Raw genomic sequence first — 27,894 nt, forward strand, 5'->3', positions numbered from 1 at the left:
GTAGCTTTGTAGTATAACCTGAAATCTGGTAATGTGATCCCTCCAACTTTGTTCTTCTCTTTCAAGATTGCTATGGCTATTTGGGGTCTTCTTTGGTTCCAGATGAACTTTTGAGTATTTGTTCTAGTTCTATGAAATATGTTTTTGTTATTTTGATGTGGATTACATAGAATCTATAGATTGCTTTGGGTAATATGGACATTTTAATGATGTTAATTCCTCCAGTCCATGAACAAGGTTTGTGCTTCCACTTTTTTATATCTTCCTCTATTTCTGTTTTCCATGTCTTGTAGTTTTCTGCAAATAGGTCCTTTACTTCTTTGGTTAAGGTTATTCCTAGGTATCATATATATATATTTTGCCATGATGGTAAATGGGATTGTTTTAGTTTGTCTTACTGTGAGTTCATCATTGGTGTATAAGAAAGCCATTGGTTTCTTGACGTTAATTTTGTATCCTGCTACTTTGCCTAATTCATTTATTAAGTCTAGTAGATGTTTGATGGAGTCTTTTGGGTTTTATACGTATAATATTATGTCATCTGCAAATAATGACAGTTTCACTTCCTCCTTTCCAATTTGGATCCCTTTTATTTTTTCTTCCTGTCTGATTGCTGTGGCTAAAACTTCCAGTGCTATGTTAAATAAGAGTGGCGAAAGTGGGCATCCCTGTCTTGTTCCTGTTCTTAAGGGAAATGCTTTTAGTTTTTGCTCATTGAGTATGATGTTGGCTTTAGGTCTTTCATATATGGCCTTTATTATGACAAGATATCCCTCTATTCCCACATTGCTGAGCGTTTTTATCAGAAATGGGTGCTGGATTTTGTCAAATGCTTTTTCATTGATATGATCATGTGGTTTATATCTTTCATTTTGTTTATGTGGTGTATCACATTTATTGATTTGCAAATATTGTACCAGCCTTGCATCCCTGGTATGAATCCCTCTTGGTCATGGTGAATAATTTTTTTGATGTATTGCTGGATTCAATTTGCTAGTATTTTGTTCAGGATTTTGGCATCTATGTTCATCGGGGATATTGGCCTGTAGTTTTATTTCTTTGTAGTGTCTTGTTCTGGGTTTGGAATTAGAATTATGCTGGCCTCATAAAACAAGTTTGGAAGTATTCCTTCTTCTTGAATTGTTTGAAATAGTTTGAGGAGAATGAGTGTTAGTTCTTCTTTGAATGTTTGGTAAAACTCCCCCATGAATGCCAATCTGTGCCGGGGCTTTTGTTTGTTGGGAAAGTCTTGATTACATCTTCAATTTCCTTAGTTTTATGGGTCTGTTAAAGTTTTCTATCTCTTTCTGGTCCGGTTTTGGGAGATTGTGTGTTTCTAGAAATTTGTCCAGTTCACTTAGATTGTCAAATTTGTTGCCATATAATTGTTCATAGTATTTGTTAACTATTCTTTGTATTTCTGTGGTGTCAGTTGTTACTTTTCCAGTTTCATTTTTGATTTTGTGTATTTGGATTCTCTCTCTTTGTTTCTTGGTGAGTCTACCTAAGGATCCACCAATCTTGTTTAATCTTTTCAAAAAACCAGCTCTTTGTTTCATTGATCCTTTGAATTGTTTTTTGTTTGTTTGTTTGTTTGTTTGTTTTTGTTTGTTTGTTTGTTTTTGTCTCTATGTCATTTATTTCAGCTCTGATCTTTATTATTTCCTTTCTTCTACTTGCTCTGGGGATTCCTTTTTGTTTGGTTTCTAGTTCTTTAAGTTGTGAGGTTAGATAGTCTGTTAGAAATTTTTCTTGTTGCTTGAGGTAGGCTTGTAGTGCTATGAACTTCCCTATCAGAACTGCTTTCGCTGTATCCCATAGGTTTTGTGTTGTTGTGTATTCATTTTCATTGTTTTCCAGGAAGTTTTTATTTCTTCCTTGATCTTCTCAGTAACCCATTCATTGTTTAATAACATGCTATTTAGCCTCCATGTGTTTTAATTTCTTTGCATGTTCTTGTTGCAATTGATTTCTAGTTTCATGCCATTGTGATCTGAGACGATGCTTGATATGATTTCAGTCTTCTTGATATTGTAGAGACTTAGTTTGTGTCCTAACATGTGGTCCATCTTTGAGAATGTCCCATGTGCACTTGAGAAGAATGTGAATTCTGTAGTTTTGGGGTGTAATTCTCTGTAGATATCTATTAAATCCATTTGGTGTAGTGCTTCATTTAGAGTCCCTGTTTCCTTGTTAATTTTTTTGTCTAGAGCATCTATCTAGTAATGTCAGCAGGGTGTTGAAGTCCAATGCTATGATTCTATTGCTGTCGATTTACCTTTGACGTCCTCCAGAAGATTTTTAATATATTTTGGTGCTCCTATATTGGGTGCATATATGTTTACCAAGGTTATATCTTCCTGTTGGTTATATCTTTCTTTAAATATTATGTAGTGACCTTCTTTGTCTCTAGTTATGACCTTCTATTTGAAATCTATTTTATCAGATGTAGTATTGCTACCCCAGCTTTGTTCGTTTTTCATTTGCTTGGAAGATTTTTTACATTTCTTCACTTTCAACCTATGTGAGTCTTTTGTTGGGAGGTGTGTGTCTTGTAAACAATATATATATGAGTCATGCTTTCTTATCCAATCAGCTACTCTGTGTTTTTATTGGAGCATTCAATCCATTTACATTTAAGGTGATTATTGATATGGACTTATGTATTGCCATTTTTGTTTAGTGTGTTAATATTTTTCTTCCTATTTCTTCTACTAATTACAGCAGTCCTTTTAACATTTCTTGCAATGTTGGTTTGGTGGTAATGTATTCCCTTAGCCTCATTTTTTTTTTTTTTTTGTCTAGGAAGCTCTTTATTTGACCTTCTATTTTGAATGATAGCCTTGCTTGATAGAGTAATCTTGGATCAGATCCTTATTTTTCATGACCTTGAATACTCCATGCCATTCCCTTCTGGCCTGTAGTGTTTCTGTTAAGTCAACTAATAGCCTTATAGGGGTTCCTTTGTAGGTAACCCGTTGATTATCTCTTGCTGCCTTTAGGATTCTCTCTTTGTCTTTAATTTTTGGCATTTTAATTATTATGTGTCTTGGTGTGGGCCTGTTTGGATTCTTCTTACTTGGGGCTCTCTGTGTGTCTTGAACCTAAATGCCTTCTTCCATCACAAAATTCGGGAAGTTTTCTGTCACTATTTCTTCAAATACATTCCCTAACCCTTGTTCATTTTCTTCTTCTTCGGGAATCCTATGATGGGAATATTATTACCTTTCCAGTTGTCCCACAGTTCTTTTAAGCTATCTTCCTGTTTTTTTCATTGATATTTTCCTTTTGGTTTTCTGATTGGTTGATTTTTTCTACCTTGTCTTCTAATTCATTGATCCAGTCCTCAGCAGCCTCTAGTCTGCTGTTTAGTCTTTTCAATGTGTTCTTTATTTTTTCTAGTTCATTCTTCATTTCTTATTGGCGGTTTTTCATTTTCCGTTGGTTGATTTTCAATGTTTCAATGTCTTTACTCATGGTGTTGATGTCCTTACTCATGCTGTTGAGCTTACTCTAGATCATGGCGCTGAATTCTACCTCTGATAACTTGCTTAATTGCATTTCATTTATCTCATCTTCAGTAGAGGTCTCTTGTTCTTTCATTTGGGATTTCTTTCTTTGTTTTACCATTTTGGCTATGTCAGTGGGTTTTGGAGCCCGACAAATTTTTCCTGTGGGTGTTGGTGTTCTGCTGTTTGTGGCTTTCTCTACTGGGTTTGGATGAGAGTGGGAGGACCCACATTAAACACCACTGTCAAGTCTTACTTTCCTGGGTAGATTTGTAAGCCCAGGAAAGGTTCAGTTATCCTCTAGTTCTTTGCCTAGAGGCTATTAGTTCTGGTTACTTGAAGAGCCTTGGGTTCTCAGTTGAATGAGAAACTCCCTTGGGTATTCTGCATAAGAGGATTTCCAGAGGTTGGGGCAGATGCTGGTTGCTAATGAGCATCAATTTGCATTTCAATGGCCCACTTGGGTGAGGTTGATTCTCTGAGGGAGGGGCTGCTGCCTCTCCCCTGAGCCCTGGAAATGAGTAAGATGGCCACAGTCCTGGTTGGCCAAAACTCAGCTAAAGTTCTGAGCACCCTCCAAATCCCGAGTTTCCCCACACAGTTCCAGTCCTGTCCACCCTCTCTCTGCTGGACCCCAAGATGAGTGGCCATGGCTATTTTAGCTCTCTGTCCAGGCCCTCTGCTCTGTGGAGCGGACTTCAGATTTTAACCCTGAGAGAGCGTTGCTGACACCTAAGACTGCTGTTGTTTGTGGGTGGGCTCCCCACCTCCCTCTTGTGCCTCCACAATCCTGCCAGGATTGATTTAGTGTCCCTGGTTATATGTTCCTCACAAGCTGCTTTTCTGTTGCCTTTTCCCGACAATTTGTCTTTATTTTAGTTGTAATTCCAGTTTGGTCCTGGGAGATAGTCTGTGTAGCTTCCATTCATGTTGATGTTGATCTTCTGACTGAGGTAGTGTTTGTCAGGTTTCTTCCCTGTGAAGTTAACCTTTTTCCCTTTCCCATACTGTCTTTGGAGGGAAGTCATTGTACACAATGTGTATTTAAGTGAGAAATTATGTTCCACTCTGAGGGTAAATATCTACAGAAATAATTTAGAATACTTCTGCATGGGAGATTTGTCTACTGTCCTTAAATATTTGTATTCAGCCATTTATTTATATGTGTATGGTCTCATGGGTATTTATTTTATGATAGTGGTTATAATCCAATACTAGATTATTCATTTTGTTTCTTAAAATGTTCTAACTTTGGCCACTGGGAACTCATCAAGTTGGCTTCTATGTCCCTTCAATATATCCTTCTCATGATTGTCTCTTCCCCCCCCCCCCTAAATCTAGTCCTGGTATGGCCAGGGAAGACAATGAGCAGTGATTCTGCATGAGCACTGGGGAAAGGATCCCTTTGCTTTCAATTCAAACTTCAATATTTGATCCCCATGATTTCTAGATAGAAAAGATATTAAAAATGACTCCCTAGGAATTGTTTCCAATAGAGATAACATGAGACACACATTTCGCGTGACCTGATTAGTTTCACATAAAGAAGAAATGAACACTTCTCTGGTGACTGCCCAAGATCATGACAGAACTCATCTTGCATTCTCATATTTTGAAGTGTACATTATCCTTTTACAGTCCCCTTTCTTCTGAATAGTAACACAGACTACTGCCCTCATATTTCTCTTAACTTATTTGCTTATTGGTGACATTTACTAACAAAAGAAAGGTTCCCACTCGTAAGCCACCAACTATGTAATCGCACAGACACACAGGTGTTATATAAACAGATCCTGCTGATGGATGGTGTCAGTATTTGCACTTAGAAAATCTTGGCTAAATGATTCTGGGCCTCTTCTCTCAGCTACACAAGTGTACTAAGATTCCACTTTTTGCTGTCTGTCTTCATTTTCTCAGTGGACATGACAGAGTTGATTTATGATTCTATAGTTATTTACTCTGCGATTCAGAAGGTTTATTTAAATACTAACCACTTAGTACTTTTCTTTAAAGAACTCCTCAAAAACTATGTCTTCATGGAACACTATACATTTTACAAAATAATTTCTATGGAGACACCAGCAATTGCAGGAGGATTTGAGAATATTTATCAGCTTTTCTGTCTTCTAAGGTTAAACTTGCCATAGGCAAATTTGTCTGCTGTTGCATAATTAATAGAACACATAAGATTTTATTCATTTCCTAAGCTTTATGATTCATTTTAATACTACACTGATTTAATTTTAACCCATTTAAATTATTTATTCTAAATTCCATGCAAAAATGTATTCAAACATAAAGATTAATTTTCTTAATTAACCTCTTGATTAAAAAATAAAACCCTAGTACTTATCTATATGGATTTTCCCCCTTGAAATAGACTGCGGAGAATTACTACTTAGAAGCTGTATTCCAAATGGCTACTAATTATGGTCAAATCTACATGATGAAGGAATCAAAGGGATTAACCCATGAGGATTTGCAAGATATCTTACCAAAACTCTTGTTGAAAAATAAAGGTGCTACTGTTGTAATGAGTAAACATTTCTACTCCTTGTCAGTCAGCTAGTCTTTAAACTGTTTCTGCAGGGCCTCATGGTCTAGTTAGTAAGCCCAAATGGTTTGGGCTGAAGTGGATGGTTTCATTTATTAATTCCACAAATAATTTTGCTCTGCTGCTGGGTTCCATCTCTGTGCTAGAAATAATCAAGATTCAAAAATGAGCAATATATAATAATTTCCCTAAATGTGAGGATTGTCTAGTAGAGGAACAAAGAGAAGTCCAAAAATAATGGTAATATAAGACAGAGTAAGATAAAGGATGGAAGAAAAAAGCTTAACCACTCTAGAAAAGGAAGACATTATTTCTGTGTGGTGGGGGAGGGAATCTAAAGGCCTTACAGTTACTTATTTCCTACCTTACTCTTGTGTATAATCAGCATTCCAACTAAATAGGACTATTTCATCCCCCAGACCTTCAGTGCTTACTCCTCTCTGATATTTATTTCAGGTCTTCCCCTGTCATTTCTGCTTGTAATTATATCACATCTTACTACATCAGCTCAAACATTGCTGCTTCCATTAAATCATTCATTGTTTTATAAACCAGGTATTAAGATATGAATTTCCCTTTGTTGACATCTCATAGCACTTGCTTCTTGTCATCTTTGTAATACATGTACATGTTGGGGCTAAAGTAGATTTACAGCTGTATGTGTGGAAAATAATACAACAATTAATAAATAATAATACAAGAATAAACACTGTGTTTCACATAGCCACAACTGTAAACCTCCTTTTGCCCCACCCTCTACTGTTCTATGTTCTTTTCTGCTTCTTCCTATTAGATCATGGCTTTTATTGGAACACAGGCCACACTCATGTGTTTATGTATTTGTCTATGGCTGTCTTTGCACTACAACTGCAGGGTCGAGTAGTTGTGACAGAGACCGTATGGCCCACAACACCAAAAATGTTTACTATCTGGCCCTTTGTAGATAATATTTGCTGACTTGTGTACTAAATCATAAATTCTTCAAGGGCAGGGACTATTTTACTATCTTTTTGACCTACTTAATGTCTAACATAATAGGTATACCTTGCATATTGCATTGAATCAAATCTATTTAAAATAAATAGCTATGTGATATAAGTGAGTGCATCCAGAGGGACAAACAGGAACCATTAAGAAAAATTGACATGTGAAGAGGAGTTGCTGCATAGGAGATAAGATCCTCTCTTTCAAAAGCAGTCCAAAGTGTATTATAAAAAGGAATTAGGAATAATTAGTCAATTATAAGCCTAAATATGTTGGAATATAACACTTTGAAGCAAATCTTTTGATGAAATATTTTGTAAAGCAAAATTGATTTTCCCATTAGGATATTATTTGTGTTCATACATGCCAATTATTAATTTGTTTACAAAACACTCGTTCTCCGTCTTAGAGTTTATAGACCATTTATTTAATAAACGTGGTCTTCATTGATTAGAACAACTGTACTCTTAGCATTTACAAGCTAATGCTGGTTCTGATAATTATTTCAATTATCTAAATTATCACATTAATTTATTTACATTCCATGTCAAATTTTAAAAAGAAATCAAGGATTGAAAACCATGGCATTAACTTCCACTTAAGGCAAAGATGGAGTAGCAAGGACCGATTTACCCTCTATCCTGAATTAACTAAAAAAATCTGGACAAGCCCTGGCCAGTTTGGCTCAGCGGTTAGAGCGTCGGCCTGCGGTCCCGAGAGACCCGGGTTCGGTTCCCGCTAAGGGCACGTACTTCGGTTGCAGTTTGTCCCCGGCCCTGGTTGGTCGTGCGGGTGGCAGCCACTCAATGTGTCCCTTCACGTCGATGTTTCTCTCTCTCTCTTTCTTCCTCTCTCTCCCTCCCACTCTGTCTGTGCAAAAAATGGAAAAGTGTCCTCAGGTGAGGATTAAAAAAAAAAAAAAAAAAATCTGGACAAAACGTGAAAAAGTAGTTTTCAAGGCATTAGATATTAGGCAAAAAGTGATTCCCTGAAACATGGAAAACAAATAAGGTTAGTCCTGTTATTGCTCCAGCTTTCTGTCTTGAGGGAGTTTTCAAGTTATGATGCAGAGAAGAGGAACCTAAGCAGAGCTCAACAAACTCCCTAAATTGAAGAGATGGAGTCAAGGGTCTGGAGAGTCCACAGAAGCTAGAGTTAGTAAATTTCAGGAAATTAGAAAGAAGGCAGAAAAGCTTAAAGAACAAATGGGACAAATAAAATAGTAAAATGGTAGATTTAAACCTAATCAATCAATAATCATATTAAATGTAAATGATTTCAACATCTAATTAAAAAACCCCTGGGTGGGGTTTTGGCCAAGGGCTAATAATGGTCATGAACCTACAGGTTGATGAGGTCACAAAACTGGGGCTGCCATTACTGTTTCCTTTGACACCAATAGACTCTCCTACTACTTGCATGGTTCACATGCATACTACTTGATCTGACAGTAAACCTGAATGGGGAAGTATGCTTCAGCACTCAATGACATTATTCTTTGATGTGTAAGGTACAAATCAGTGCTTCTTGTTTCCCAGTGCTTTGTGGAAGATGCTTTCCATTGTTCCTCACAAGCTCCCTCTCCTAGTACTCAAATCTAAGTTATAGGTCCCAGGTTGTAGTCAAAACACCTGCTTCTAATCCTGAGATGTTGTCCTTTGCTCAACCTGTGACCCCTCATTTTCAATTCCCTTAGTCTTAGTATGAGTTCTCCTCCGGTATTTGACTTTGGATTTATTTCTGTCTCTAGGAATTCTTTTTTTTTTTTTTTGGTTTGTCCCTACCTTGTTTTTGTTTTCTTTTTAAATTTTTTATTAATTTATTTTTGTTACAGATGTTTCTCCTTTTTTTCCCCATTGACACCCTCCTCCCCATGCCCCCCACCCCATACTCAGTTTTCTTGTCTGTGTCCTTTGGTTATGCATACATGCATATAAGTCCTGTGGTTTATCTCTTCCCTCCCCACCACTACCCACTCTTCTGAGGGTTGTCAGTCTGTACTCCCATGTCTCTGGATCTACCCAATTCCTCTAACTGTTATGTTCATTATATTCCATAAATAAGTGAGATCATGTGATATTTGTCTTTCTCTGTTTGGCTTGTTTTGCTTAGGATAATACTTTCCAGGTCCCTCCATGTCGTCTCAAAGGATAAAAGATCTTTCTTTCTTACAGCTGCGTAGTACTCCATTGTGTATATGTACCACTGCTTTTTGATCCATTTGTCTACTGGTGGACACTTGGGCTGTTTCCTGATCTTAATGATTGTAAATAGTGCTGTTATAAAAATGGGGGTACAAATATTCTTTCTGATTGGTGTTTCAGGCTTCTTAGGGTATAGTCCTAGAACTGGGATCACGGGATCAAATGGCAAGTCAATTTTTAATTTTTTGAGGAAACACCATATTGTTTTCCATAGTGGCTACACCACTCTGCATTCCCACCAGCAGTGTACTAGAGTCCCCTTTTCTCCACACCCTCGCCAACACTTGTTTGATTATTTGTTGATGGCAGCCATTCTGACAGGTGTGAGGTGATATCTCATTGTTTTAATTTGCATCTCTCTGATGATTAGTGATTTCGAGCATTTCTTCATATGTCTCTTGGCCATTTGTATGTCCTGTGTGGAGAGGTGTCTATTTAGTTCCTCTGCCCATTTTTTAATTGGGTTCTTTGTCTTCCTTTTTTGAGTTGTATAAGTACTCAATTTATTTTGGAAATTAACCCATTATCTGATGGATCATTGGCAATGATGCTCTTCCATACAGTGGGTTGCCTTTCCATTTTGATGACTGTATCTTTTGCTGTGCAGAAGCTTTTGAGTTTGATGTAGTCCTATGTACTCATTTTCTCTTTTGTTTCTGTTGCCTTAGGTGATGTATCAGTGAAAATTCTGCTGTGTGTGATGTCTGAAATTTTGTGCCTACATTTTCTTCTTAGATTTTTATGGATTCATGAGTCACATTAAGTCTTTTATGCATTTTGGGTTTATTGTTGTGTATGGTGTAAGTTGATGGTCTAGTTTAATTTTTTTTTAATGTAGCTGTCCAATTTTTCCACACCATTTATTAAAAAGGCTGTCTTTAATCCACTGTATGCTCTTGCCACCTTTGTCAAATATTAATTGAGCATATTGTCTTGGGTTCATTTCTGGGTTCTCTATTCTGTTCCATTGATCTATCTGCCTGTTCTTGTGCCAGTACCAGGCTGTTTTGATTACAGTGGCTTTGTAGTATAACCTGAAATCTGGTAATGTGATCCCTCCAACTTTGTTCTTCTTTTTCAAGATTACTGTGGCTATCCAGGGTCTTTTTTGGTTTCATATGAACCTTTGAAGTATTTGTTCTAGTTCTGTAAAGTATGTCTTTGGTATTTTGATGGGGATTGCATTGAATCTATAGATTGCTTTGGGTTAGTATGGACATTTTAATGATGTTAATTCTTCCAATCCATGAACAAGGTATGTGCTTCCACTTTTTTATATCTTCCTCTATTTATTTTTTCAATGACCTGTTGTTTTCTGTGAATAGGTCCTTTATTTCTTTGGTTAAGTTTATTCCTAGGTATCTTAATTTTTTTTGCTGCAATGGTAAATGGGGCTTTTTTAAGTTTCTCATTCTGTGAGTTCATCATTGGTGTATAAAAATGCCATCCATTTCTTGACATTAATTTTGTATCCTGCTACTTTGCCAAATTCATTTATTAAGTCTAGTAAATTTTTGATGGAGTCTTTCGGGTTTTCTACGTATAGTATCATGTCATCTGCGAATAATGACAGTTTAACTTCCTCCTTTCCAATTTGGATTCCTTTTTTTTTTTTTTTTTTGCTTTATGTGTGATTGCTGTGGCTAAGACTTCCATTACTATATTAAATAAGAGTGGTGAAAGTGGGCATCCCTGTCTTGTTCCTGTTCTTAAGGGAAGTGCTTTTAGTTTTGGCCCATTGAGGATGATGTTGGCTGTAGGTCTTTCATATATGGCCTTTATTATGTGGAGATATGATTCCTCTATTCCCAAATTTCTGAGCGTTTTTATAAAAAATGGATGCTGGATTTTGTAGAGTGCTTTTTCATCATGTATTGATAGATAATATGATTTTATCTTTTATTTTGTTTGTGTGGTATATCACACTTATTGATTTTCAAATATTGTATCAGCCTTGCTTCCCTGGGATGAATTCCACTTGGTCATGATGAATAATTTTTTTTCATGTATTGCTGGATTGGATTTGCTAATATTTTGTTCAGGATTTTGGCATCTATGTTCATTGGGAATATTGGCCTATAGTTTGCTTTCTTTGTAGTGTGTTTTTCTGGTTTTGGAATTAGAATTATGCTGGCCTCATACAACAATTTTTGTAGTCTTCCATCTTCTTTAAATTTTTTAAATAGTTTGAGGAGAATGAGTGTTAGTTCGGTAAAACTCCTCCGTGAAGCCGTCCAGGCCTGGGCTTTTGTTTGATGGGAATCTTGATTACCTATTGAATTTCCTTAGTTGTTTTTGGTCTGTTCAAGTTTTCTGTCTCCTCCAGGTCTAGTTTTGGGAAACTATGTGTTTCTAGAAATTTGTCCATTTCACTTAGATTGTCAAATTTGTTGCCATATAATTGTTTATAGTATGTGTTAACAATTCTTTGTATTTCTGTGGTGTCAGTTGTTAATTCTCCTCTTTGATTTCTGATTTTGTGTATTTGTGTTCTCTCTCTTTGTTTCTTGGTGAGTCTAGCTAAGGATCCATCAATCTTTTCAAAAAACCAGCTCTTTGATTCATTGATCCTTTGAATTGTTTTTTTTTTTTGGACTCTGTGTCATTTATTTCTGCTCTGATCTTTACCATTTCCTTCTTCTAATTGCTCTGGGGTTTTCTTTTTGTTTGGTTTCTAGTTCTTTAAGTTGTGAGGGTAGATAGTCTATTGGAAATTTTTCTCATTTCTTGAGGTAGGCCTGTAATGCTATGAACTTCCCTCTCAGAACTGCTTTTGCTGCATCCCATAGATTTTGTGTTGTTGTGTGCTCATTTTCATTGGTTTCCAGGAAGTTTTTGATTTCTTCCTTGATCTCCTCGGCGACCCATTCATTGTTTAATAACATGCTATTTAGCCTCCATGTGTTCCAATGTCTTTGCATGTTCTTGTTGCAATTGATTTCTAGTTTCATGCCATTGTGATTTGAGAAGATGCTTGATATGATTTCAATCTTCTGGAACCTGTGGGGACTTAGTTTGTGTCCTAACATGTGGTTTATCTTTGAGAATGTCCCATGTGCACTTGAGAAGAATGTGAATTCTGTAGTTTTGGGGTGTAATTCTCTGTAGATATCTATTAAATCCATTTGGTCTAGTGCTTCATTTAGAGTCTGTTTCCTTGCTAAGTTTTTTGTCTAGATGATCTATCAAGAGATGTCAACGTGGTGTTGAAATACCCTGCTATGCTTGTATTGCTGTTGATTTTTCCTTTGAAGTCCTCCAGAAGATTTTAATATATTTTGGTGCTCCTATATTGGGTGCATATATGTTATCAAGGTTACATCTTCCTGTTGGATAGATCCTTTTAATATTATGCAGTGGCCTTCTTTGTCTCTAGTTATGGCCTTCATTTTGAAATCTGTTTTATCAGATGTAGTATTGCTACCCCAGCATTTTTTCATTTTCTTTGCTTGGAAGATTTTTTACATTTCTTCACTTTTAACCTGTCTGAGTCTGTTGTTGTGAGGTGGGTCTCTTTTAAACAACATATATATGAGTCATGCTTTCTTATCCAATCATCCACTCTGTGTCTTTTTATCGGAGCATTCAATCCATTTACATTTAAGATAATTATTGACATGTACTTATTTATTGCCATTTTTTGTTTAGTGTGGTTATATTTTTCTTCCTATTTCTGCTACTAATCACAGCAGTCCTTTTAACATTTCTTGCAGTGCTGGTTTGGTGCTCCTGTATTCCCTTAGCCTTTTTTTGTCTGGGAAGCTGTTTATTTGACCTTCTATTTTGAATAATAGTCTTACTGGTTAGAGTAATTTTGGATTCAGATCCTTGTTTTTCATGACCTTGATTACTTCATGCCACTCCCTTCTGGCCTGTAGTGTTTCTGTTGAGAAGTCAGATGATACCCTTATGGCACTTTCTTTGAAGGTAACCTGTTGATTATCTCTTGCTGCCTTTAGGATTCTCTCTTTGTCTTTAATTTGTGGCAATTTAATTACTATGTGTCTTGGTGTGGGCCTGTTTGGGTTCTTCTTACTTGGGGCTCTCTGTGCTTCTTGAACTTGAATGCCTTCTTCCTTCAGCAAATTAGCGAAGTTTTCTGCCACTATTTCTTCAAATATATTCTCTAACCCTTGCTCATTTTCTTCTTCTTCATGGACTCCTATGATGTGAATATTATTAGTTGTCCCACAGTTCTTTTAAGCTATCTTCCTGTTTTTCCCTTTTGTTTTTCTGATTGGTTGATTTCTTCTACCCTGTCTTCTAATTCATTTATCTGGTCCTCAGCTTCCTCTAGTCTGTTGTTTAGTCCTTCCAATGTGTTATTTATTTGTGCTATGTCATTCTTCATTTCTTCTTGGTGGTTTTTCATTTTTAGTTGGTTGATTTTCAATGTTTCTATGTCTTTTTCATGGCATTGATATCCTTATACATGCTGTTTAGCTTCCTGAAGATCATGGCTCTGAATTCTAGCTGTTAACTTGTTAATTGCATTTAATTTATCTCATCTTCAGTAGAGTTCTCTTTTTCTTTCATTTGGGATTTATTTCTTTGTTTCACCATTTTGGCTATCTCAGTGTGTTTTGGAGCCTGCCAATTTTTTTCTGTGGGTGTTGGTGTTCTGCTGTTTGTGGCTCTCTCTACTGGGTTTGAATGAGTGATGGAGGACCCACATTAAACACCACTGTCAAGTCTTACTTTCCTGGGTAGAGTTGCAAGCCCAGGAATGGTTCAGTTATTCTCTAAGTTTTTGCCTGGGGGCTATTACTAGAGGTTACTTGAAGAGCCTTGGGTTCTCAGTTTAAGGAAAAACTCCCTCAGGTGTTCAGTGTAAGGGGATTTCCAGAGAATGGGGCATGGGCCTCAATTTTCATTTCAATGGCCACCTGGGTGGGGTTGTATCTCTGAGGGAGGGGACACAGGCTCTCCCCAGAGCCCTGGGAAGGAGTAAGATGACCACCATCCTGTGTGGCTGCAACTCAGTATAAGCTCTCAGCACCCTCTAAATCCCAAGTGTCCCCACACAGTTTCAGTCCAGTCTGCCCTTTCTCTGCCAGAGCCCAAGGTGAGTGGCTATGGCTAATTTAGCCTCTGTCCCAGCTCTGCATTGTGAAGTGGGCTTTGGAGTTTAACTGTGAGGGCGCTGCTCACAGATAAGATCACTGCTGTCTGTGGGCTCCCTGACCCCCTCTCACGCCTCCTTAATCATACCAGGATCGGTTCAGTGTCCCTGGTTATATGGTCCTTGCAAGCTTCTTTTCTGTTGTTTTTTCCCAATGATTTGTCTTTATTTTAGTTGTAATTCCAGTTTGGTCCTGGGAAATGGTCTGTGTAGCGTCCATTCACTCCACCGCCATTTATTTCCCCAGCAATTCTTTATATATAGTCAATCACTAAGTCCCATTAATTCTACCTCCAACATTTATCTCAAATGTATCCATTTATTTTCATTCCCATAACCAATACCCTATCCAAGCCATCTCTCCCTTGTTGCTGTAGTTCCCTAACTAGTCTCCCTGCATTTACTTTGGCCCCTGTCAAATCTTACTCCACATAGTGGTCATCATATCCCTTTAAAAAAGATAAATCAGCCCTGGCCAGTTTAGCTCAGCAGTTGAGCATTGGCCTGCAGACCAGAGAGTCCCGGATTCGGTTCCTGCTAGGGACACGTACCACAAAAAAAAAAAAAAAAAAAGATAAATCAGATCATGTTACATCCCCATCAGAAAACTCAAACTCAAATATCTTACTGAGTCCTATAAGGCCCTTAGGTCATCTGGGTGTCTTTGTGTTTGCCACTTCCTCTTTAGTTCTCTTCATTCTAGCCATGTTTTATTTCTTTCCAAATTTCTGAAGTTGACTAGATCTTTCCAACTTCAAATCCTATATATTTTTCCTCCTCTGGGATCATCCTCTGCCATTTTTTTCTAGGCACCTCATACTTATACTTCAAGTCTCACTCAGACTTCAGTTCCATGGGAAAAGCCTTCTTTGATGTTTGGACAAGTACCACTTTCCTTGTTACATGTTTCTTTGATATCCAGGATTACTTCTTAATAAGAATTATCAGCTGATTACATGCTCAATATTTGTCACTCCAGTGGGGTGTGAGCTCTCTGAAGTCTTGGAGAATGTCTATTTTTTCTGTGTTACTCACCCTGTAGGACCAGTACCAAACACAATGGCTGGCTCTAAAAGAAGTTCAGTATAGTAGTTCATTAAATCTAAGATGTCAGTGACTGTAATGTGCACCATGATTTTACACACCACTAAGGAATAAAAACATCTTTAGTTAAACCATGATTTGTCTTCAATTTTAAGTTGCAACCGAACTCAGAGTCTATGAAAATAGAAGAATGTACATCTTAGAATACAGGATATACTAATTAAATATTAAATATTAATTAAATCAAATGAATGAGAAGAGACTAATCCTATAACAAATATTTCCAGACTTGCAGAGCATACCTTCTATCGAGTCACACCAAAAGAGAAATTCATGAATGTGGTTTGGAACCAATAATAAAAATTAGGGTAAAAGAGAATGGTCTTCCCTTTGAGCCAATTACAAAATGTCAATTTTTTTAAAGGATCATTTAATTAGGGTTACATAGGGCGAGAAATATTATTAAGTGCCAGTTTATGTTTAGTGTCTTTTACCTTGATTCTTGCTAATGCTATAGAGCTGTTAATTTCCCATTCAAAAAAAAGGATTGTTTAAGAAGTGAGCTGGAAATAGCAATGGGGTCAGCAAAATAGAGGGTGGGGCTGTTCCAGGGAGAAGTCAGAACTGGATGGGTGATTCACTATAATTACTCAAAATTGTGAACTATAATTTAAGAATATGGAAGGATTATTTATGTTACAGAATCCTTTGAGTCCCATAAGTTAACTTTGAAGCATATAAACTGCAAAAGGCATAAAAAGGATAACCATTTTAAAGGCAGAAAGGACATTAATGACTATAAAATGAGAGGGAGAGTAACACAGTAAAAAAGGAGTAGAGTTTAGAATCCAATTAAATTTGAATTCTAGCTTTGGCAATTAGTAATTGTATAATGTTGAGTCACAATTTACTTATCTAGAAAATGGGACCAATAATACCTAGCTCATATGGTTGTAGAGAAGATTAAACAATGTATGAATGAAAAGCACGTAGTAATGGGTCTTGAACCTACAGTCAATAAATATCAGCTTTTGTTATTTTTATTCTGAAAGTGTAAGGAGAGGAAACTGCCTAAAGTGTATGAGTATTCCCTATTGCTTATTCATTATTGATGCAATCTAGGTTTTTTTTTTTCTAACTTCTTTATTAAAATATTTAAAAGTATCAGGACCAACATGTTCCTGTAAGCTTAATAAAGGAACCTGTATTTCTTTGCTTTATCAAACAAATTTTATCCATGTTTTTATAAACAAAATGCCCCATTGATGTTGTAAAAAAGTACCAGGAGTACAACTGTACAGTTCAGTGAATCACCACAAAATGAACATAGCCATATAACCACAATCAAGGTCAAGAAATAAACTATTACTTGCCCCCTGAATATCTACACCTCATGGTTTCTCCCAGTCACTAGTCCCTCTATACTTCCCAAATGCAGCTGTAATTCTAGTTTGACTACAATAGATTCATTTTTTTCTGTGAATATTTTTGTGTGTGAACTTTCCCTCAACATTTGGTTTGAGAGATTCATCTCTGTTATGTGTAACTGCAGTTCTCACAGTTTTTTTTTTTTTTTTTATCCTCACCCGAGGATATTTTTCCATTTTTTGTACAGATAGAGTGGGAGGGAGAGAGAGGAAGGGAGAGAGAGAGAGAAACATCGACGTGAAGGGGACACATCGAGTGGCTGCCACCCGCACGACCAACCAGGGCCGGGGACAAACTGCAACCAAGGTACGTGCCCTTAGCGGGAACCGAACCCGGGTCTCTCCAGACCGCAGGCCGACGCTCTAACCACTGAGCCAAACTGGCCAGGGCACAGTTTTCACAGTTTTGTTTTTATTCAGTATTTCATTGTATGAGTAGATCACATTTTAACTATTTTATTCTTGACTGCCACCCAATCTGCTTTCGTTCAACCTTTTAGTTACTGTTAAATTATACATAATGGTGTATATCTGATTGAGCTCTTAACATAATCATACATATGATTTGATGAAAATAATGGTTTAAATGGCTATAGCTGATAGAAGTAATAAGCAGCAACTGAATTCAGTTAGAAAGTCTGGTGAGGGAGACTATGTAATGGAAGCCTCAGGAACAATTTTAAATTATTCTTGATATGAAAGAGAAAGGGCAATCAGGCAAGTGTTGTCTCTTCATCAAAATGATGAACAGAGATGCCAACTGCATATAACCCAGTGAATGCTATATGTACAGACAAAAGAGGGATTTCAGAACCTGGAAAGTAACGTATCTCACAGTCAAAAGCGTCGACCTGTAATTATGGTATGTATGGACAATGTAATGGAACTGAAAGTTCTTAGTTCTTTCTTTAGGAGGATTTGAATTGACCAGTAGTTTGAATATTGATTCTGCACTTGATGGAAACACAACTGTGAGCAAATTGCTTAACCTCTTTAAGTTTCAGTTTCCCTACCTGTAAACTGGAGATGCAAAATAGTACCTACCTCATAAATTTGCTGTGAGATAACCTATGTAAATGGTTTATTTAATACCGTGTCAGGTATGTAGAAGGAGCTCAATAAATGTTAGCTATGAAAGGAGGTGAGGCATAATGATTAATCATACCAACTCAGAATAGACGGCCTGCACCGAGGTCTAGCTCTGTATGAATTTAGCAAGTTATTTAACACCTCCGTGCATTAGTATCCTCATCTACAAACTGAGGATTGTAATAATATCTACTTCATAGTGTTGTTATGAAGTTTGAATGAATATATATTCTAGTATATGATAAACACAGTAAAAACACTTCCCCAGACAACAACAAAATGTAGAGCCACAGTTCTCAGCTGTGGCTACACATTAAACTCACCTGGGCTACTTAAAAAATTCTGATGCCTGGACCCTACTGCCAGATAGTCTATTTAATTTGTCTGTAGTGAAGTCTAGAAAAGCTTTAAAATCTCTTCAGCTGATTACAATGTGCAGAAAGGTTGAGACCCCCTGCTTTAGTGACACTTCCTTACAAGGCCAAGTAAGCTTCAGCACTGATTTTTGCTCTGATCATAGAATATCAGAAACCATTGAATGTGATCCCTTTATAGTAGTTCAATAATATCTTCTATGTAAGTCACATAAGTCATGCAGAGTTGAGTAATACTTGGTCCTCTCTGCCAGGACCTGCCCTACAATATAGTAGGGCAAGTACATATGAGCCCCGATCATTAAGTCACACGTTGGAATGCAGTGATCAATATAAGACAAAAAAAAAAAAAAAATGCCATAGATGCAAGGAAGGGAGAAAGGTCATTTACATTTGATGAAGATTCATGAGGGCTTCCTGTAAAAAGTGTCACCTACTTCAAGTAGATCTTCAAAAATGGAAAGTAAATTAATCTTCATAGTCATCAGTTTTTCCATCCCTAGCAGGATTACTGAGCCCCCTTCTTCTGCTGACAATACAAAAGTTTAAGCTTTTGAAGGTAAGTTTATGTTTACTTTGGAAAATATTTTGACATTCAGTTTTTTAAGATGTAGTTAATTTTGAAAGCAAACTGCGGTTGCCCCCCTTTTTGGTGAGGGGTAGAAAATGCTTTGCTTTAGGCATATCATGCAGTCTGCTTCAGACTAGAGCTTGTGGCTTCTCAAGTCCAAAGACATTCTAAAGTTCAAATACACAGATAGTCTTTGATGACACATTAAAATCAGAGGAAAAAAACAACAACAACACTCATTTTTTGTTAGGTAAAGAAAGGGGGAATTTTTGATATTTGGGCCCACAAGGAAGAGCATGGGGCTATACCTCTGGCCTGCAGTAGCTCTAGAGAGCTCAGAGGAGAGCCCTCAATGCCTTTATCACAATTAAAAATATGCTTGCTTCATAACAAACTGGAGAAGCAAGAGGGGAAATGGACACTTGCATCGGCATACTGAGAAACCTCCAAATTAGTTGTGACAGTGCTGAGGAAGCAAAATGGAGATAAAAATAGCCTGTCTAGATGCCCTCTCATCCAAATCATTGCTCTTTTATTATGAATATTGCTTTGGTTAGATTGACTATAAGAAGGGTCTATCAAAGGTAAATGAATATACTACTTGATACAATTAGTCAGAGAAGTGAAACTTTTATAAGTTTTATTATGTTAAGAGTAACAAAATGTAGGCAGCCAGAATTCTCTGTGGTAAAGAATAGCCAGTTAAACCCTGGTCAGTTTGGCTCTGTGGTTAGAGCATTGGCCTGCCAACCAAAGAGTCATGGGTTCAATTCCCGGTAAAGGGCATGTATCTCGGTTGAGGTTCAATCTCCAGCCTTGGTCGGGTTTGTGAGGGAGGCAACCAGTTTACGTGTCTCTCTCACATCGATCTTTCTTTCTCTCTCTCCTTCTCCCTCTCTTTCTCTCCTCCCTCCCACTCTATCTAAATATCAATGGAAAAATATTCTCAGATGAGGATTAAATAATAATAATAATAATAATAATAATAATATGAAGAAGAAGAAGAAGAACCAATTAAAGTATCCTAGAGAAGGCTTAGATAAATTTTTCTCAGTGTCTAGACTTTAGAGTTGTATATATTCATTCATTCATTGAACAAATATTTATTGAGCATATACTATAGGCTAGGTGCTGTTATAGGGAGCAAGCCAGGTAAAAGTGTTTGCCTTTGTGGAGCTCATAGTCAAGCTAAGGAAAATAGACAATGTACAATAAACATAACCCATAGTAGAGTTTGATATGAATCAAACTTATCTATAAGGGGATAAAGTGTGGTAGGGAAACAAAAAAAATTGAAACATTGAGTTGGGTCAAGGTGTTGATGAGGCATGGTGAGGTGATAATGACCAGAGCAGGCTTTATTGAGAAGGTAAAATTTGAATAGAGACTTGGAAAAGGTGGATAAGTTATTCATGTGAATATCTGGGGGCAGAACTTTCCAGATATAGAGAGCAGTCATTGCAAAATCCCAGGAATGACAGCATGTGCCTTGCATTTTTGGGAAACAGCAAGAAGACCAGTGAGCCTGGGGCAGTGAGCAAGGAAGTGGTGGTTAACTGGCTGTCATCTTGGTAATATAAATAGCTGGGCTATGTGTCTCTCATCATTTAACAGGCTAGCCTGGCCTTATTCACTTGGTGGTGTTCATAGGAGCCCTAAGAGCAGCAAGAGAAAGCTAACTACAATATACAAGCATTTTTCAAGTCTCTTTTTTATGTCATGTTTGGCATTGTTCCATTGGCCAAGGCAAGTCATATGGTCAAGTTGACAGTCCGTGTGGGAGGGGGCTATTACCCAAAGGGTATGGATACCGAGAGGAGAGTTATTACAGTATTTCAATAACAAAACAAACAAACAAACAACTACTGCATTGCCCTTAGTTTACTGAATTAAACTCTTCTATTTTGCCCTGGCCGGTTTGGCTCAGAGGTTAGAGCGTTGGCCCGCAGTCCGGAGAGAACTGGGTTCGGTTCCCGCTAAGGGCATGTACCTCGGTTGCAGTTTGTCCCCGGCCCTGGTTGGGTTGTGTGGGTGGCAGCCACTCGATGTGTCCCTTTAATGTCTGTTTTTCTCTCTCTTCCTTTCTCTCCCTCCCACTCTATCTGAACAACAACAACAAAAAACAAAACAAAACAAAACAAAAGATCTATTTTATGTATATCAGCCTTCTTAAGGACAAAAGCTTTGTTTCTTCAAGTCTATATCTTGACTATGTAATACATACTGTATAATAGCTCATTTTTTCCCTTACCATGTGGCAGTTATAAGAACTGAAGACATTAAAGCTGTATGACCCAGACAGGATTATTCATTTTAATGAAATGGAAGAGAGTTCAAAGTTATCCTGAACTTCAAAATGCTATTTCCCCCAAATTTATGAGTATCACCAGGACTTAAGCAGAAGTATAGCCTGGGTAGCTTCTCTGACTGTCAGCTTCTCTGTAAAGACTGCCAACATTCTTGGACTAAAGTACCAGTGGTGCTCCAGCTCTGTCCTGAGAGAATTCACCCACGTCATCTCTTTGCATGTTTTTATCACAAATTCACTACATCAATGACTCTTCAATTTACTGTGGCTTGGGAAATGTCAGAGAAAAAATTGTGAAGTCTCCCACATGTGGCTACAAAGCAAGCTGGCCTGCAGATCAATTTACCAAAGCTTGGACTTTTTGACTTTTTAATCTTTTATCCAAGAACTAAGTGGCACACTGACTTTACAAAATAAAAAAGTTCCAGCCTGTTTTCGAAATACCAATATGACCTAGGAAATTCATTCCAATTAGCTGGGGTTGTAACTGATTCAAGAAGCAATTATTTTTTTAGAGATAAAACAGACATCCAAATCCTTATTTGAGAACTTCTATAGGTATCAGTCTTACTGCTTTTATAGTTTCTCTTATTGCAGTCTCTAGATAGAAACATTCTCATAGGGAATAAAGCAAGACTGAATGTGACAGAATTGTAGCCTCTTGCTTCAAATTCCAAGCTGTGCTTAGTTTGGTAGCTGCTTGAAGTGGTACAGCTGGTCGTAGTTGACCAGATGGCTGAAAAGTAAGGCAACATTTCCTTCTATAAGAAATAGGGTATTTCAGTTAATAATGATGAAAGAGCCCTGGCCGGTTTGGCTCAGCATGAGAGCATCAGCCTGTGGTCCAGAGAGACCCGCGTTCGGTTCCCACTAAGGGTGCGTACCTTGGTTGTGGTTTGTCCCCGGCCCTGGTTGAGTCATGCGGGTGGCAACCACTCGATGTGTCCCTTTCACGTTGATGTTTCTCTCTCCCTCTCTCTTTCCCTCCCACTCTATCTGAACAAAATATGAAAAAATGTCCTCGGGTGAGGATTAAACAAATAAATAAATAAAAAATGATAAAAGATACCTCTGAATCCTTGCTCCAAAGAGATGGTTATGGACCTGTCAGAATTACCTGTGCACTTGTGTCATCCCAACTGTCTCTTACCAATGCTCACTCTCACCTCTACAGTGTCTGGTCTGTAGCCACAAATGAGGGCTTAAGATATAGGGCTCAGCTCTAATAACAAACACAGAGTAAAGGAAAATAATTGTTTAACCTTGTTTTGCCACATTCAATGCATGCCTAGTATCTCACAGCCTTCTGTTCAATTCATCCTGGTATTTTCCTGCATGTTGGAAAGACAACTATACTCCCAGCCTTTAGTCTGCCACTAGGGGTTTTATGCTCCAGATGGTTAGAACATTATCAGCTGAACAATTTCTTGGGGGTTGGCAGAGATGCATAAATATATAAATATATTTAAGAATATTTTTATTGATTTTTAGAGAGGGAGGAAGGGAGAGAGAGAAGGAGAGAAAGTTATGTGAGAGAAAAATATTGATTGGCCGCCTCTTGCATGCCCCCTACTGAGGATCGAGCCCAGAACCTGGGCGTGTGCCCTGACCAGAATCAAACTGGCAAAATTTGGTGCACGGGACAATGCCCAACCAACTGAAACCACAGCAGCCAGAGTGGCAGAGATGTGTATATTAAAAACTAGTTTTACAGCTTCAAATAGGATGGTATCTATGGAACAGATATTATGTTGGTATTTCATTTTCTTTTATTTAAGGAAGAGATTGAACTTCTGAAAACCAAACCAAACAAAACCAGACCAAACAAAGCGAAAAACCACAAAACCTTTGGTTGGCAGGAAGGCAGGATATTAACTTGGAATGAATAAACACAAGTTTCTTACTTGAAATGTGTTTAAATTTTGTGAAGTGTGTTAGAAACTTGCCTAGATTGTCTTCTAGAAAAGCTTATTTTGTAAGTGCAGCCCAAATATGACTAGGAAGTCCTCATTGCATGGAATGACCTTTACCTTCTCTTACTTCACATATTTAATCTGCTTTATAGCTTCAGGCTCCCTCCTTCAGGTCTTTTTCCTAAACTACTCCTTCTCTCCCTCCCTCTCTTATTCTCTTCCTCTTTCCTTCCTCCCTCTCCAGTTCCCCCACACTATTTAAAAGGTTAGGCATCTTTCTTGATGCACTTATACAGTCATGTGTGCTTAATGATGGGGATATATTCTGATATATGTATCATTAGGCTATTTCATCATTGTGTGAACATCACAAAGTGTATTTACACAAACCTAGACAATGCAGCCTACTACATACCTAGGCTACATGGCATATCCTATTGCTTCTAGGCTACAAATGTTAGTATACTGAATGCTGTAGGCAATTGTAACACAATGGTAAGTATTTGTGTATCTAAACATAGAAAAAGTACAGTAAAAATATGGCATAAGAGAAAAAAAATGGTATGCCTGTAGAGGACACTTACATGAATAGAGCTTGTCGGACTGCAGGTTGCACTGGGTGAGTCAGTGAGTGAGTGGTGAATGGATATGAAGGCCTAGGACATTACTGTAGAGTACTGAAGACTTTATAAACACTGTCCCACAATCTCTCCAGCTGCTTCCTTTCAGTAGGGTCAGAAATAGAACAATGAAGCTGTCAAAGCTACTTCATGAACAGAGACATGCGCTGGACTGATTAAAAATATCTAGGGGAAACTGGCTGGGTACGGCATATTGCTCTTATGTGCCATTGAGTTTGGTTCTAACTCCTGGTGACTATGAATGAATGATGTCCACAGTGTCCTGTCCTCAACATCCCTGCTGAGCTCCTGGAGACTTATACCTATGGCTTCTTTTATGGAGTCAATCCATCTCATCTTTGGTCTTCCTCTTTTCCTACTGCCTTCTATTTTCCCAGCATTATTATCTTTTCCAAAGAACCCTGCCTTCTCATAATGTGTCCAAAGTAGGAAAGCTTCAGGTTTGTCATTTTTGCCTCCAGGGATGTTTCAGGTTTAATGTGAGCCAGGACCCACTTTTTCATCTTCCTGGCAGCCCAGGGTGTCTGTAGAGCTCTCCTCCAACAAATGAATCAAGGTTTTTCCTATCAGCCTCTTCCCTGTCCAGCTTTTGCATCTGTACATAGTAATTGGGAACATGAGGGTGTGGAGGATCTCAGTCTTGGTCTCTAATGACACATCTGTACTCTTGGTGATCATTCCAAATTCTGCCCCTCCAAGTCTCAGCCTTCTCCTGATTTCTTGGCTGCAGTCTCGATGTGAATTGACAACTGAACCAAGGTAAACAAAATGAACAACTTAGAGGTCTTCATTGTCTATGCTAAAGTTTTGTATTTTTTTTTTGTAGGCATGATGTATGTTTTCTTGCTATTCAAATGTTGTCCTGCTTTGACACTTTCTTCTTTCATGTTGATCACAGTCTTTTCAAATCATTGCTACTTTCTGCCAGTAAAATGGTGTCATCGGCATATCTTCAGTTATCAATATGGGATAGATCACCATAATGGTGACTGTCAGGAGGAAATCAAAGGTGACCTAAGGATAAGTAGGAATAAGAAAATCAAGATGGAGAGATGAAGGAACACAGAGGACTGTCATGACCATGTGGTTTTGGCGATTGCATGTTTGAGCAGTGGTCAGATTAAGAAACTTTGTGATATTCATAAGTAAGAGGATGTTTAACACGGAAACAATTGAACTAAGGACTCAATATTTGGACTTTGGAAATTTGTGGTTCCATTGACCCTATCTGGCACAAAGGCCTCTCTTTCTGGCATTGAATTGATGGAAGAAATAAAATGTATCTATGCATTACATCATTACAACCTGAAAATATTTCCCAAGTACAGGTACAGGCAGATTCCATGTAACCACAGAAAGCTTCTACTAAAGTGGCAGTGGCACTTAATACTTGTTAAGGTAGCTCCTATAGACCTGTATCCTTCTATAGGATCTTAGTTCCTCAACAAAGAATTTACAGCCATGTACTCTGAATACCATCGAGCTAGACCTGGGAGGCCATAGCACCCTCTGAATATGTACCATTTATTGGACAAGTCCCTATGTGCTGAAACAGGTCAGTGGCTTACTGATTGAAAGCCACTGTAAGAATACATTGCCAAGCCCCACAGGTATTACTCCCATTAGAAAAAGAAAAGTTTCTCCTGAACCACATATCCTTCTCTCTCTTTTTTTTTTTTTTTTTTTTTTTTTTTACAGAAAATTCAGTTCTCTTATAATCTTATGAGACTACCATCATATATGCAGTCCTTCATTGAGTGAACTATTGTTATGTAGTGCATGACTGAATTCCACATTATTTAATAATCACCATTTCAAGTATTTGTCTCTGGCATTCAAGATTACAATCCCCTGAGGGCAAGGATTGTGTTTTATTTATAGTTGCTTTCACCAGTCCCTAGCACAATGTGTGGCACAGAGAAGACATTTAATAAATGTTAGTTGAATAAATGGATGGATGAGTTAATTGAAAGTTAACTGACATATAAAAATACCACTTGACTACAAGTCCATTAAACATTGTTTATTCATTCACTAATCAACTCTTTACTGAGCACCTACTGTGAGCCAGGTGTTCTGCTAGTGGTGGGTATGTAAACATGGACAAAACTTGCCATCATAGGGATAAAACTAAAAATTAAGCATGTTTGTTTATGAATTTAACAGTATGGGGATAGGATATTCATATTGTCTCACAATTTTGACTAAAGCCTCACTCTTAAGGGAGAGGCTACACATTTGCATGCAGGATGCAGGACTTTCTAGAAGAAAGAAAATGCTATTTAGATACCATTGTACCCAAAACCCCTGTATTATTACAGAAGACTAGACATTTGAAAGGAATTAATTGAGGTCATGGAATTTGTGGATGTTGACAGTGTTGTGGCATTTTACCTACTTTCCTAAAGATGGGGAGAAGGTGATTTATTTACCCCAAACCCCTGTAAGAGAAAAAATTGGCATTTCTTCCACATGTCATATATCTGCTTAGCTGCTGAAATTCCAACAAGTTACTCTGGATCAGGGAGTAGAAGCATTCTTAGGACAACGTATCATGTGTCCTCAGTAGTTTGGGTTTTGTATGAAAACATGAACACCAACACTTGTTTTTCACCTGCATAAATTCTGAAAGAAGTAGGCTAGCTGGAAGATCCAAGATGGTGAGGTGAAGGTCAAAGGGTTAACAGTTATTTAATTTCTATTTCCACTATCTCTTTTATTTTTTATTGAAGTTATTGGGGTTATATTAATAAAATTACATAGGTTTCAGGTATACAATTCTGTATACATCATCTGTATATTATTTTGTGTGTTCACCACCCCAAGTCAAGTCTCCTTCCATCACCATTTATCCTCCCTTTACCCTCTTCTACCTGCCCCCACCCCCTTTCCCTGTGGTAATCAACATACTATTATCTGTATCTATGAGGTTTTTTTCCTTAATACTTTCACCTGTTTAACCTAGCCTCACAACCCTCTTCCCCTCTGACAGCTGTAACTCTGTTCTCTATGAGTCTGTTTCTATTTTGTTTATTAGTTTATTTTGTTCATTAGATTCCACATATGAGTGAAATCATATGGTACTGGTCTTTCTCTGACTGGCTTATTTCACTTAGCATAATGCTCTCCAGGTCCATCCATGCTGTTGCAAACAGTAAGATTTTCTCCTCCTCCTCCTCCTCCTCCTCCTCCTCCACCTCCTCCTCCTCCTCCCTCTTCTCCTTCTTTTTCGTCTCCATTGTCATCGTCATCGTCATCGTCTTCTTCTTCATCTCTGTTGTCTTCTTCTTCTTCTTCTTCTTCTTCTTCTTCTTCTTCTTCTTCTAGCTGAGAAGTATTTCATTAAGGCAAGAATGCATGTTCTTGGTGGAAAAATAAATTGTGTGGAAGATAGACAGATGTCAATCATGTTGAAAACATATCAACCAGAAAGGCTGTCTACTTGGGTAAGGAGACCCCAGGACTAAGAAGTTGCATGGGATATGATGCTAGGAGGCAATTGCTTAGATGAGTGCATTATTCATCTAGGAATGGTATGGTATATGGGACCACCAGGAATCTTTAAAGAATACAAGTTCAACACACAAAAAGTTTGGGATTTGGACAGTTGCTATTAGAGAAAGCAATATTTAAAATACAACAGTGTCAGTAACATCTACCCTTTTACCCTCAGCACTCGACAGCAGTAAAATCAGGAATAGGATTGGGAAGACATTTAGAAAAGCAAGGAGAGGAACTGTGAAGAAAACAGACAATATGCGCACCTCCCTGAACATTTTCAAACCAAAGGTGAGGCCTGAGCTGGGGGCACGGGAGGGAAAAGCCATTGAACTGGGTGTGAGTCGGAAGTTTTGTTTCAGAATAGATGATTTTTAAAACTCTGATATGGACTGTCCTAAAGTATCACCAATACTTTAGCTGTCTATTAAACTGTAAAATACACAGTTGTTCATTCTGGGTCTAATGGCCATCCATGTAGTAACTGAGAATCTATAGAATCTTCCTGACGTGTTCTCCAGGGGCAAGGAAAACAGAAGGAACTGAGGATGTTTAATGATAGTGACTAGAAAAAAAACAAAAACAAAAACAAAAAACACCATTGCTTATTCAGACCCTCTGGAGCTTACCTCAGTCAATGAAATACCTACCTATGA

At 37.7% G+C, this 27,894-nt stretch overlaps 1 protein-coding gene and 1 long non-coding RNA gene across 8 annotated transcripts in view; one reads left to right on the forward strand and one right to left on the reverse strand.

Moving 5' to 3' along the window:
- GLRA2 (glycine receptor alpha 2) overlaps nt 1-27,894 on the reverse strand; it is a 207,436-nt gene that overhangs the window by 96,175 nt on the left and 83,367 nt on the right. The window lies entirely within an intron of this gene.
- Nucleotides 23,827-27,894, forward strand: part of LOC118635882 — a 115,790-nt gene continuing 111,722 nt past the window's right edge. For all 4 annotated transcript variants that reach the window (XR_004960577.1, XR_004960576.1, XR_004960579.1 and 1 more), the window contains exons 1-2: nt 23,827-23,923; nt 27,414-27,529. This is a non-coding gene — a long non-coding RNA (uncharacterized LOC118635882). The remainder of the gene's footprint in view (nt 23,924-27,413; nt 27,530-27,894) is intronic.

Source organism: Molossus molossus, unplaced genomic scaffold (genome assembly GCF_014108415.1).
Source record: "Molossus molossus isolate mMolMol1 unplaced genomic scaffold, mMolMol1.p scaffold_m16_p_2, whole genome shotgun sequence".
Classification (NCBI taxonomy): Eukaryota; Metazoa; Chordata; class Mammalia; order Chiroptera; family Molossidae; genus Molossus; species Molossus molossus.